The sequence below is a fragment of the Aquarana catesbeiana genome, linkage group LG01 (genome assembly GCF_042186555.1).
Source record: "Aquarana catesbeiana isolate 2022-GZ linkage group LG01, ASM4218655v1, whole genome shotgun sequence".
NCBI classification, from domain to species: domain Eukaryota; kingdom Metazoa; phylum Chordata; class Amphibia; order Anura; family Ranidae; genus Aquarana; species Aquarana catesbeiana.
The window spans coordinates 104716269-104730330 of NC_133324.1; the positions used below are offsets into that span (position 1 = coordinate 104716269).

The following is a 14062-nucleotide window of genomic DNA, read 5'->3' on the forward strand; positions in this document are numbered from 1 at the left end:
ATTAGGATCATATGCACAATTCTTTTAAATCTAAAGTAAAGTCTTTTATAAAGTGACAAAGTGCTCTTCAGTCGGGTGGTTCTTTGACTATAAACTCATGCTGGTGCTTCTTATAGTGCTATAAATATAAAACCATCCCAATAGAAATCTATACAGAACTCAAAGCTTACAAATAACCCTGTCAGCTTTCCAAACTATCTATGGTGACCACACTGCTCCACCATAGGAGTACAATGAATGAGCATTGTCACCCTAGGACAGTATTGGTATTACTGGCAAGATCACAAGGTGAGGAAAAAAAAAAAAAGAAGTTTAAATAAAACCCCTAAGTAGTCTCTCTTTTTTTTTTTTTCTTAGTGGCCCCTGCTTCCCAAGGGACAAAATAAATATAGGGGGTTATTTACCAAAGGCAAAACCACTTCGCACTACCAGTGCACTTGGAGGTGCAGTCACTGTAGATCTAAGGGGAAGATCTGAAATGAGGGGAAGTTCTGCTGATTTTATCATCCAATCACGTGCAAGCTAAAATGTTGTTTTTTATTTTCCTTGCATGTCCCCCTCAGATCTACAGCGACTGCACTTCCAAGTGCACTTGTAGTGCAAAGTGGATTTTCCTTTAGTAAATAACCCCCACAGTATTTTGCAGGATGGATTTGATTTAAAATTTTAAATCAACTCGATTTAAATCACTAGTAAAAAGGCTTGATTTAAATCAATTCGATTTAAATCATGTTTTTTAAAGAGCAAATGTCATCTCGGTCCCGCAGCAGCTCCACCTCTGATCTGCTGTTCACTTTAATGGGACGGCTGGTGATGCGGCAGTGACACAACAAGGTGAGGGATGTGGCGGCAGCAGGTCAGTGGATGTCCGCTAACAGGCGCTGCCATGATGGATCTGAAATTACAGGTGCTCTTTAAAAATGTAAGGACTTATTCTTGCTGGTAATTAGAATCTTTATTATTTACAAACAAAATGAAGGTTTCCTATTTAGAATAATAAGCTGTCAGGTTAGTAAAGCAGCGATATCAGAACCGATTCAATCATACAGTTTGTAGTACATAGATTTGCAAAACAATAGGATAAAGGAATATTTCGGAACTTTGGTTCATCTCATAGTTAATGTTGTCTCAGCTTGTAGAGCTTGGATTCACTGAAGGAGTTTACCAAAACGTAAATATTGCAGAATATACAGCCTCATGCTACATAACTAAGCTCCATTTCATGCTGAATAAACTAAATTATTAATGTAGCCTAAATAGATTTTTACTACAAAAGCATTTTATTAAAATAAATTTGATAAAAAAAATATCGTTTTTTTAATTTTTTTTTAAATAATTGATTTATATCCACCCTGGTATTTTGGCTCATCTTTCAAACTGGTGTATAAGGCTACCTGTGTGGGGAGGCAGGGTGCACACCCCTATGACCCCCAGCAGGCCTCCCCTGGCTCCTTACCAGTCTGAACAAGGAAGGAAGATTAGCGTTCTCTGTAGTAAAGCCAGCCGAAAGGATAACATAGTCTGATAGTAGGGGACTCTATTAGGACAGTAAGGGGAATCTGTCACAAAGACCGTAAGCGTCGAACTGTATGTTGTTTACCGGGCACTAGGGTTCAGTACATTGTGGATCGGGTGGACAGATTTTTGGGTTGGACCCAGCTGTCAAGGTACATGTGGGTACCAATGACAAAGTTAGAGGAAGATGACAAGTCCTAAAAAACGATTTCAGGGACTTAGGAGCTAAACTGAGGAGTAGGACCTCCAAGGTAGTATTCTCAGAAATACTACCAGCACCTCCAGCCATGCCAGAGAGGCAGTAGGAGAGTAGGGAAATTAACAAGTGGCTGAGGTGTAAGTGTACAACCAGGGCGGCTAAGATAGAACATGAAAGGAACATAGGAGGAGTAAAAAAAAAAAAAAAAAAAAAAAAAAATTCTAGAAATTGGAAATTCTTTAAGTTTAAGTATATAAATAGTTAGAAAATGAGGCCAGAACATATTGGCCCCATAAAGTATTATCACGAGAATTTGGCTACAATAGACAGAGAAGGCAAAAGGTTTAGAATATATTCTTCTCCTCAGTCTTCACAAAGGAAAAGGGGGGATACAGTAACCAAGACTTTAATGTTAATAACACATCACAAAGAGCACCCTTATGGCTAACAGAAGACAGTATAATAGTAATTAGGATGAAGCTGCGCTAAAATTGGTATTGCGATGAACAAATTACCACACAAATATATATCTGAAAATCACTACACACCAAAAAGTGAAAAAAGGTATACAAATGTAAAAATTAGTACATGAGATGCAAAAATAGGTGATCGCTTGAACTGACTTACAACACCACCATAAATTTGTGCATCTCCACCACATAGTGTGTGCTTACCGAAAGGCAAGCAGTTATAAGCCTGCGGCTACTACCCAGCCAGGGCCTTTATCCAGGGAGTATAAAACAGCAGCTCAGGGATACTTGATTAATGAGGTGAAAATATACAGCAAACGATCAGGGAGACTCGATCATTCAGTGGTCATAGATGTAGACCAGGTATTACCCAGAATAGAAAGGAGCTCACCATAGTGTAAATCGGTTCATACAAAATGTATTGAATCTTAAAACGTTGCACTTACAAGAAGTAGGAATTAAAATATCAAGGTTTTAAAAGCCGGCCGGCTTGCGCACACCCGTCCACTCAGATTAACAAAGCGATGACGTCAGCATGCCAGTCCTCCCGATGCATGTTTCGTCACACACCGACGTCCTCCTGGGGCACGAGCGACACACTGACTAATCGCGTTATATAGTAAACAAGGTAAACCACGCCTCAATTTGAGTCTCGAGTGGCGGAACCAAATCCTCCATATGGGAGACTAAAAAGGTATAAAAAGTATAACTGATACTAATGTTAAAAATATAAAATTGTAATTAACCACATACCAACCGGCCCATAGCCGAATGACGGCTGCAGGGCGGTTGGATAACTCTGGGTGGACGTACTATGACGTCCTCCCAGAATTCCCCCCTGGGGCGCGCACCCGAACACATCCGTGACCGCCGGGTCCTCACGGATCCCGGTAAATGGCCGCTGATCGCGGCCGTTTACCATGTGATCGCGCCATCAAATGACGGCGCGATCACATGTAAACAGACCGGCGTCATCTGATGATGCCGGTTCCTCTCCTCCCCTCCTGTGTACCGATCGGTACACAGTGAGCGGGGAGGGGGATGGATGGATGTCTGCAGCGCTGTGGGCTGTATGTGTAGTGCCCACAGCGCTGCACAGAGACATCCATCCATCCATGCTCAGCCATCCCTCACTACTCTGCAATGCTGTGCAATACTCTGCAATGCTGTGCAATACTCTGCAATGCTGTGCAATACTCTGCAATGCTGTGCAATGCTCTGCAATGCTGTGCAATGCTGTGCAATGCTGTGCAATGCTGTGCAATACTCTGCAATGCTGTGCAATACTCTGCAATGCTGTGCAATACTCTGCAATGCTGTGCAATACTCTGCCATGCCCCCGCCATGCCCCCGCCATACTCTGCCATGCCCCCGCCATACTCTGCCATGCCCCCGCCATACTCTGCCATGCCCCCGCCATACTCTGCCATGCCCCCGCCATACTCTGCCATGCCCCCGCCATACTCTGCCATGCCCCCGCCATACCCCGCCATGCTGAGCCATGCTCAGCTGTACTCGCCCTCTGTATGTGGCCAGGCTGTGGAAGTCTCACACATGTGAGCCGTACTCAGGAGGAGCAGGAGAATCTATTTTGGGGTGTCATTTTTGGTATGTACATGTTATGTGGTAGAAATATTGTATAAAATGGACAACTTTGTGTTAAAAAAAAAAAAAAAAAGCGTTTTAACCACTTCCCACCCGCCGGCCATCATACAACATCCTTGACTTTGTGCGGGGATATCTGAATGATGGTTGCAGCTACAGGCATCATTCAGATATCAGCTTTTTCAGCCAGCGATTCCCTACACCATGAGAACGATCATAGCAGCTGTTCCACTGCTTGATCGTTCTTACGGGAGGCGAGAGGGGATGTCCCCCCCTCCCGCGCTTCTACCGACTCACCGCTACGATCGAAGCCAGGATCGTTTTTTTTTTGTTTTTTTTTTTTTTTTTTTAATTTCAGGCTTCCCAGCCTAGAGGTGAGATGTGGGGTCTTACTGACCCCATATCTCACTGTAAAGAGGACCTGTCATGCCATATTCCTTTTACAAGGATGTTTATATTCCTTGTAATAGGAATAAAAGTGGTCAAAAAAATTTTTTTTTTGGAAAAAAGCATCAAACTAAAATAAATAAAGTAAAATGAACAATAAAAAAAAAAAAAAAAATTTTTAAAGCGCCCCTGTCCCTGTGTGCTCGCATGCAGAAGCGAACGCATACGTAAGTCCCGCCCACATATGAAAAAGGTGTTCAAACCACACATGTGAGGTATCGCTGCGATCGGTAGAGCGAGAGCAATAATTTTGGCCCTAGACCACCTCTGTAACTCAAAACATGTAACCAGTAAAAAATTTTAAAGCGTCGCCTATGGGGATTTTTGAGTAGCAAAGTTTGGCGCCATTCCACAAGCGCGTGCAATTTTGAAAGGTGACATGTTGGGTATCTATTTACTCGGCGTAACTTCATCTTTCACATTATGCAAAAACATTAGGCTAACTTTACTGTTTTGGTTTTTGTAAAGCACAGAACAGTTTTTTTTCCAAAAAAAAGGCGTTAAAAAAATTGCTGCGCAAATACCGTGCGAGATAAAAAGTTGCAACGACCGCCATTGTATTCTCTAGGGTCTTTGCTAAAAAAAACATATATAATGTTTTGGGGTTCTATGTAATTTTCTAGCTAATAAATGATGATTTTTACATGTAGGGGACAAATGTCAGAATTGGCCTGGGTGCTCCAGAACGCCTGAAGGTGCTCCCCTGCATGTTGGGCCTCTGTATGTGGCCACGCTGTGTAAAAGTCTCACACATGTGGTATCGCCATACTCAGGAGTAATAGCAGAATGTGTTTTGGGGTGTAATCTGTGGTATGCATATGCAGTGTGTGAGAAATAACCTGCTAATATGACAATTTTGTGGGGGGAAAAAAAAAAAAAGTAAAAAAAAAACCTTGATTTTGCAAAGAATTGTGGGAAAAAATGACAACTTCAAAAAACTCACCATGCATCTTTCTAAATACCTTGGAATGTCTTCTTTCCAAAAAGGGGTCATTTGGGGGGTATTTGTACTTTTCTGGCATGTTAGGGTCTCAAGAAATTAGATAGGCCGTCAGTACTTCAGGTGTGATCAATTTTCAGATATTCGCACCATAGCTTTTGGACTCTATAACTTTCACAAAGACCAAATAATATCCACCGATTTGGGTTAATTTTACCAAAGATATGTAGCGGTATAAATTTTGGCCAAAATATATGAAGAAAAATTACTAATTTGCAAAATATTATAACAGAAATGAAGAAAAATTTATTTTTTGACAGATTTTTCGGTCTTTTTTCTTTTACGGCGCAAAAAATAAAGAACCCAGCGGTGATTAAATACCACCAAAAGAAAGCTCCATTTGTGTGAAAAAAAGAACAAAAATTTCATATAGATACAGTGTTGCATGACTGAGTAATTGTCATTCAAAATGTGAGAGCACCAAAAGCTGAAAATTGGTCTGGTTAGGAAGGGGGTTTAAGTGCCCAGTTGTCAAGTGGTTAATAAATAAATGTTGTGTTAAAAGGGACCAGAACAATATGGCAAACTCAAAAGGCCCTACGAATATATCGGACCAAACACCATTTAAGTAATAATTCCGGGGCCACACATAATTCAGAGAAATAAGCAGGAAACAAACTGCTATATCAGAACGATCGGTCACATCAAAAAATATTGACCAGTTAACCACTCTAGGGACACCCCTCAAATTTCAACCATATTAAGTGAAAACACTGTCAACATTATACCTTTACTAGGCAGCATCTCCCGGATATGAGCCAAATTTAGGCTATGGGGACAGAGAGAAACCTCATCTATGCCTCCAGTGGTAAGAGGGAAGTATTAAAACAAGTGTGATTTGAACAGCTCAATCTCAGTATTTGCAGACGATACAAAGCTAGGCAGACCAATAACTTCTACGCAGAATGTGGATAACCTTACAAGAAGACCTAAACAAAATAACGAGGTAGGCAACTACATGACAAATGAGGTTTAATGTTGAAAAATGTAGGGTAATGCACTTGGGTGCCAAAAATACGAACACAAGTTATTCGTTAGGGGGAGAACCTCTGGGGGAATCTAGGATGGAAAAGGACGTGGGGGTCCTAGTAGATGACAGGCTCAGCAATGGCATGCAATGCCAGTCTGCGGCAAGCAAAGCCAACAGAATACTGGCATGCAATAAAAAGGAAATTCACTCCAGAGATAAAACGATAATTCTCCCACTCTACAAGATTCTGGTCTGGCCGCATCTTGAGTATGCCGTCCAGTTCTGGGTACCAGTCCTCAGGAAGGATGTGCTGGAACCGGAAAGAGTCCAGAGAAGGGCAACAAAGTTAACCACTTCAATACAGGGCACTTATACACCTTCCTGCCCAGACCAATTTTCAGCTTTCAGTGCTGTCGCAGTTTGAATGACAATTGCGGTCATGGAACACTGTACCCAAACTAAATTTTTAACATTTTGTTCCCACAAATAGAGCTTTCTTTTGGTGGTATTTGATCACCTCTGCGTTTTTTATTTTTTGGGAAACAAATAAAAAAAGACCGAAAATTTTGAAAAAATAATAATTTTTGTTTAAAAATTTTGTAAATAACCAAGTTTTCTTTCACTGATGGGCACTGATAAGGCGGCAGCGATGAGGTGGCACCAATGAGCGGGCACTGACGATGGGCACTGATGGGCACTAGGCGGCACTGATGGGTGGCACTAATATGCAGCACTGATGGGCATTGATAGGCGGCACTGATGGGCACTGATAGGCTGCAAAGATGGGTTCTTATGGGTGGCACTGCTGGGCACTGATAGGCATCCCTGGTGGCACTGGCAGTGGTAGGCATTGGAGTGGGCACTGATTGACAGCTGCCTTTGCACTGATTCGTTTTTCCCTGGGGGTCTAGGGGGCATACCTGGTGGTCCAGTGTGGCTGGTTTCCCTGGTGGTCCTGGGCGGCTTCCCTGGTGGTCCTGGGTAGGATCCGAGGGGGGGGGCTGTGCTGATAAACAATCAGCACAGACCCCCCATCAGGGGAGCAGCCGATCGGCTCTCCTCTACTCGTGTCTGTCAGAGTGAGGAAAAGCCGATCACCGGCTCTTCCTATTTACATCGTGATCAGCCGTGATTGGACACGGCTGATCACGTAGTAAAGAGTCTCCGTCAGAGACTCTTTACCTAGATCGGTGTTGCGGGGTGTCAGACTGACACCCCGCAACAACGATTGCCGCCAAGCGTGCCCCCGGGGGCGCACAGCGGCTCAATATCCTGAGGATGTCATATGACGCCCAGTCAGGATATTGAAACCACTTTGCCGCCGTCATTCTGCTATATGGCGGGCGGCAAGTGGTTAATAAAGGGACTGGAGGACCTCAGCTATGGGGAAAGACTACAAGCATTGAACTTATTCTCTCTGGAGAGGAGATGCTTGAGAGGGGATACGATAGCGATGTACAAATACCGTATTGGCGACCCTGGCATAGGGAAAAAAGATTTCAGTGAAAGGGAATTTAAAAAGACACGCGGCCATTCACTAAAATTGTAAGAGAAGCGGTTTGACCTTAAGCTGCGTAGAGGGTTCTTTAGCGTTGATGGTTTAAAAAAAACATTAGATGGCCACCTTAACGATCACAACATATAGGGGTATGCGATATACTATTGACATAAACACATAAACACAAAAGGTTGAACTGGATGGACTGGTGTCTTTTTTTCAACCTCACCAACTATGTAGGCCTGATAGCTTTCCTCCAATGTAGCCGTCTCTTCCTCAGCCCGATTTTGGGCATTTGATTGTACCCTCACAGTATCCCAGAGTCCACCAAACTCTCCTCCTTCTCTCCCTCCCCTTGCCGCACATCATAGCACATCCCTCTGCAATCACCTTCCCATCCCACAGCCGCTTTACCTCTCATCACAGCAGATCCCTCCACTTCCATCCCTCCACCACGACCTTACCCCCCCCCCCGTTAACTGCGTCCCCCACACTCATCCCACCCCCTCCCGTTACTGTGCCCACATCCATCACAGCACCCCCTCACACCACACTCAGGTACATCTGTCACACCCCCAACTCAATTCGGAAAGTACAGGCATGTGTCAATGTAAGTAATGTCCTTTGTGTCAAAATAAAATTATAATTCTATCTAATTTTTTTCAAACAATCCTTTTGCGCTTTGGATGCAGACCATGATGTGCTGCTGTTTACCCAAGAGATCTGGAAAACTTAAGTGTGCCATCCTTTTTGTCCTTATGAAGTGGTCAGTTTCCTATTCTAATACAGTGATAGAGAGACGTGGCTCATAATACGGGCTGCTCAAAGCAATATATGAAGAGAGTCCACACTGGTTGTTCACCAGAGGGGGCTCCTTTGCCATCCATTGCCCTAACCCCTGCAAAATGCAAAATGTGTTGGAACCTGAAGTTATCTCTCTGCATTATAGACAACTGTCATACCTCTTAGCAAGCAAGCTTATTGAATTTATCTTATTTGTTGTGACATACATTATCTTTATATTCATTTACTAATAGAAGGTGTGGTCTGTACAGCACAGACTAGCACTTTAGGGATGGCTTCATTGAATTCTCCTATTGTAACGAGTAGGGCCCTCAGATTCTTCTTGTACCAAATTGTATTGCAACTGTAAGGTCTGCCTTCATTTTGTAAAGCGTTGCGCAAACTATTGTTACTATATAAACGCTGTATAATAATAATCATAATTGCACCATTGATTTTATATAACCGATGTACAAATAAAACATTTGTATTTTTAACTAAATAAGAGATTGTGCGTCCATTTCCTGAGGTTGCGTATGGCACATCTAAAGTCCCTACTTGTGCTTTATATTTTTCAGTGGTGGTGTGGTGGCATTGCTATCAGGCTGCATTTCCAGTTTATTTTTTCACATCTTCTAGGAGATACGTGTACATCATATTTCTTTTAGGATATTTATATTGTAGGTGCTCCAATTATTGATTGTTGGTTACATGTACACATTTATTTATAGGTGTTGCATTTTTTTTCCACTCATTAGTGATAGATTTGTATATTTTATATTTTAGAGCGAGATCTGGAGTCCTGTGCTATACATAGATAAGATGTTGACATATCAGTTTTCATTGGTATTCGGCACACAAGCTATTTATTTCATATTTTAGGTTTAGGGAGATAGCACAGTTTTTAGAATATATAATGGCAAGTAAATGTGCACAGAAGTTCATAGACACTGTCCACATTCCTGGTTTAAAATTTTCCCAGATCATATAAAAAAAATGAAAAAAAAAAAAAAAAAAAAATGGGAAACAAGCCTGTCTTTTTCCAATGTTTAAAAAAAAAAGAAAGATGAAAAAAGGTGTCACAGTTAAATAATAGTGCCAGCAGAGGGCAGCCTTGTATAACTTCTGCACAGGGAAACCATAGAACATGTTTTTTTTTGGAACAAAACAAGAGGAACATTGTCATCAAAATAAACTTCACTTTACACTGGGATTAAAAAAAAAAAAAAAAAGTTGCCAATTAGGGAAATTATGTGGTCTAATTATACATATTGACACACACAGACACAATTCACGATTTACACTTGAACTGCATTCCAGTGCGGCATGTAACAGCATTTTAAGGATAATTTTAGACGTAAAGCAAGACTGCTATGCCTCTTAAAAGTGATCCACATTGCGGGGCAGTTGCGGTTAGGCCCCATCCACTTGAATGGGTTGTGTTTGGTGGCTCTACTGGGCACTGAATGCAACAGAGGGGATCATTTTTGACACGGTCACAAAGGAAAGCATCACAGTCACGACTTTCCCTACCTTTGCAGCCTATTGATGAAAAGTGCCATGGCGCTGAAGAATTACATAAGGTTAATGACTTCCAGTATTAAGGAGATGGTGGTGATGGTTCCTTACACAGATTGAAAGGGATCCATAGGCTCTGATCATGGTAACAGTGGGGGATTTTATCTAGTGTAATGGCACTACTGGCACGGCAAAAGTAAACCTTTATTAAGATACAATTTTATGGGACAGGTTAGGCATCAGGCACATGGACGCTCAGCAGCTCCTGTGGGCTGAGGTGTAAAATCCCCAGCTCTTTCTAGTGCCCAGGAAGCACATGCCACTCGCACAGCCATAAACACAACTGAAAGGCTCTACACAGCCAATGGCTTCTGCATCAGAGTTTACCCAACGATGTGTGTTCAGCACTTTGCCCTAAATGCAAAAAATGATGAAGCCATGTACAGCTGTTCACATCTACTGGTGTCTGTACATGGTAGAGGACACATGCTGAGTATTCATAGACCATGGGTCAAGGTTCATTGCCCCATATGACTAAACACTGGCAAGCTTTTGAGGATACACTCCCTAGGTGCCTCCCCTATAACCCTACCCCACTCTGCAAGTCCTCAGTTTTGTAGCAGAGCAACCAAGGAATGGAAGGAAGGGCGACATGTGTCCTGTACCTGCGTACCTGGTTCTTCAGGGCCAGTATGACAGTGGTAGGGGGTCTTTGATCCTGGCCACAAAACACGGGTAGTTTGCTGTTGAATATGAAGGCCATGATATCCACATCTGGGGTCCCTCATGTCTAACATATCAGATTGAAGATATCGGGGTGAAAAGGTCATTTCCCTTGAATAACGGCAGCGGCTCAAGTAACCAGCTTTCAATTCGTCCACTTCTGGAAAGCAGGCAGCCAGAGATTGCTGGACAGCGAGTCTCCATCCATGAGATTATCTTTGCTGCGTTTTTCAAGGATGCATGACTCCTGATGCCCCTTGTAGTTTGATGTAGGCCAAGACCACGACATTGTCTGACTGCACCCTAATTGGGTGTCCTTGCAGAAGAAGGGTCTAGTGTTGCAGAGCCATTCTTATTGCTCTGAGCTCCAGGATGTTGATAGGGAACTTGGCTTCCACCGATGACCATGTTCCCCTCCCCAGCCTGAAAGACTAGCATCTGTTGTTATTACCATCCAGGATAAAGGAAGTACTCCCCCATTGTTAAGTCTGGACTGGAGATCCAAAGTTTGAGAATTCCTTGCCTGGCTGGACAGAGGCATAGGTAGGACACAAGAAGGAGCATACTTGTTCCAGGTTGACATGATTCTGCGCTGGAAAGGTCTCGAATTAGATTGGGTGAATTAAATTGTCCAAAAGGCAGTGCAACAAAATGGAAATGGTTGTCTGCCACTGCAAAAGAGCAGAAAATGCTGATAAGGTGGATAAATGGGAACATGCATGTCTCAAAGAGAAAATAATCAACCTTGAGGTTTCTTTGCAAAATTTTGGAATTGGAAAAAAGATATATTTGTTGGGTGATTTTAGGTCCAGAACTGGACAAATACCCACATTGGGCTTTGAACAGGTTTGAATAGAAACCTTAGGACCTGTCTTGTGGGTGGTACTGGCAAAACTACTCCTGGGGACAAGAGATTTTTCATGGCATTCTGCAAATCTGACTGTCCTTTGGCAGTTATTTTTATTCATTTGAGGGAAAAACCAGAGGGAGGGTACAGTTTTGAACTCAATTCTGCACCCCTTTGAAACCACTGAACTTACAGGTCTGGGATATCTGTGACCCAGAGAGAGACAAGCTGTAGGGCTGAACTTTGAGGTGGAGTGTTTGAGCTTTTAGCAGAGTGAATGTTTAACTGAAATTTTGCTGTGGCTCCCTTTTTCCCTGTGGGCTTCTCCCAGAGTAAGGTGAAGAATATAGGGTAAGTGTGTCTGAAAGGAGTACACAGCAACCCAGGTGTAGACCATCCTGTAGCATGATGAGAGGAAGAGCCTGAGTACCTTAGAACGGCTTTAGGCAAAAGTAGTGGTAAAGTGTGTGACCAGTGGTGCAACGTACCACCTGGTCATCCACTTAAGACTAAGCTCTGAGTGATTGCATTTTAGCGCAGTTTGAAAGTTTACACTGTACAGTGTACACATTTCAAACATACCCCTTGTTTTTACAGTGATTTGGGTGGGGGGGGGGGGGCTGACCCGGTCCTGCCAGTCCACAACGCTGGACCCTATATAAAAGTATAGGCTTTGCTCATAATGGTGACCATACCGGCAAAGGTGTCATATGCTTGGAGCACGGTCCTGAATCTGTATAGCACCGTGTGGCTGACTATATGTTACACAAAATGTCGAGGTGGGTGCCTGTGCTCAAAGCACTGGTATGGCTCCCAGGGCTTTATCGAGGTTGCAAAGATCCAGATGCATGGCTTCTATTATGGTATTAGAAAACGGTAAAGGAGTTGAGTTGACGGAAGTGTTGATTGAAGAATCCAAAAAGATAATAGGATTTTTTCGACATGCATACCTGTAAAATCGTTTCCTTTGGGTATATCATGGGACACAGAGTCAGGCTAAAATTCATTACCTACTTAGACGTCCAGAGCAATAGCCTTGAGGAGAGGGAGACACCCTGCCAAACAATAGCCATCAGAACTTATACGGCAGCCCGCAGTACACTGTGGCCGAAAGCCAAATCCTCGGCTGCTTGAACATTAACTTGATAAAACTTTGTGAATGTATGCACTGAAGACCAGGTAGCAGCCTTACAAATCTGAGCCACAGATACCTGATGGCGAAAAGCCCAGGAGGTTCCTACACCCCTGGTAGAATGAGCTCTCATCCTTAAGGGAGGAGCTTTACGTTTCAGACCGTAGGCCTGAATGACCAACTGACGGACCCAATTGGCAAGGGAAGCTTTGGAAGCTGTTTGCCCTTTCTTGGGTCCTTTCTTGGGTCCTTTTGGTAAAACAAAAAAGGAGTCTGATCCTCAGATCTCCGCAGATCTAGACAAATAAACCTTGACTGCCCAGAAAACGTCCAAAGAATGCAGTCATCTCTCTTCCGCCGAACTAGGCTGAGAGGAAAAAGAAGGCAAAATATTGTCCTGATTTAAATTAAAGGCCTACACCACTTTTGGCAAAAAGGATGGAACAGGTCATAACACTACGCTGTCGTGGTAAAGGATCAAGTACATTTCCCTGCATGAAAGGGCCGCCAACTCCGACACCCTTCTAGCCGCGGTGATAGCCATCAGGAAGGCTAGCTTGCATGACAGCAAGTCTAATGGAATTTCCTTGATAGGTTCAAATGGTTGTTTCTGTAACACAGACAGCATAAAGTTCAAGTCCCAAGGACACATAGGTGATCTAATGGGCGGGGGGAGCAAATGAGTTGCCCCCTGCATAAGGGTTCGGATCAGTGAATGGGAGGCTAAAGGTCTTTGGAAGAATACGGATGGGGCCAAAACTTGACCTCTGATTGTACTCAAGTTGATTTCCACAGCTGACTGTAGAAAAGAGAGAATTCTCCCAATCACGTATTTCCAAGGATGCCATTTTCTGGCTTCACACCAATATAAGTCTTCCAGACCTTATGATAAAATTTCCTAGCGACAGCTTTTCTAGCAATCACTAGGGTAGACACTGCTGATCCCAAGATGCCACGGTCCTTTAACACCCTGGCTTCAATAGCCATGGCGTCAAATTTAGAGACTGTAAATTGGGGTGGAATATAGAACCTTGAGACAGTAGATCGGGGCGATGTGGAAGCATCCATGGCCAGTCTATTGTCAGTTTTACAATCTCCGGGAACCAGAGCCATCCCCAAAGCTGGCAAATTTCCTGGAACACCCCTGGGTGTAGGGACCATTCCCCCAGGCAGATCTGCTGGCGGCTGAGATAATCTGCCTTCCAGTTGTCTACTCCCGGGATATGGACTGCCGATATAAAAATCGGCACATGTCCCTCTGCCCAGGCTAGTGCATGGGTCACCTCCTTCAGAGCTGAACGACTCCTGGTACTGCCTTGGTGTTTTATATAGGCCACTGCAGTGGCATTGTCGGA

The 14062-nt window shown here is 43.3% G+C and overlaps 1 protein-coding gene across 4 annotated transcripts in view; it reads right to left on the reverse strand.

Moving 5' to 3' along the window:
- Positions 1-14062, reverse strand: part of ARL15 (ARF like GTPase 15) — a 463258-nt gene that overhangs the window by 326890 nt on the left and 122306 nt on the right. The gene's annotated exons all lie outside the window — the stretch shown is intronic.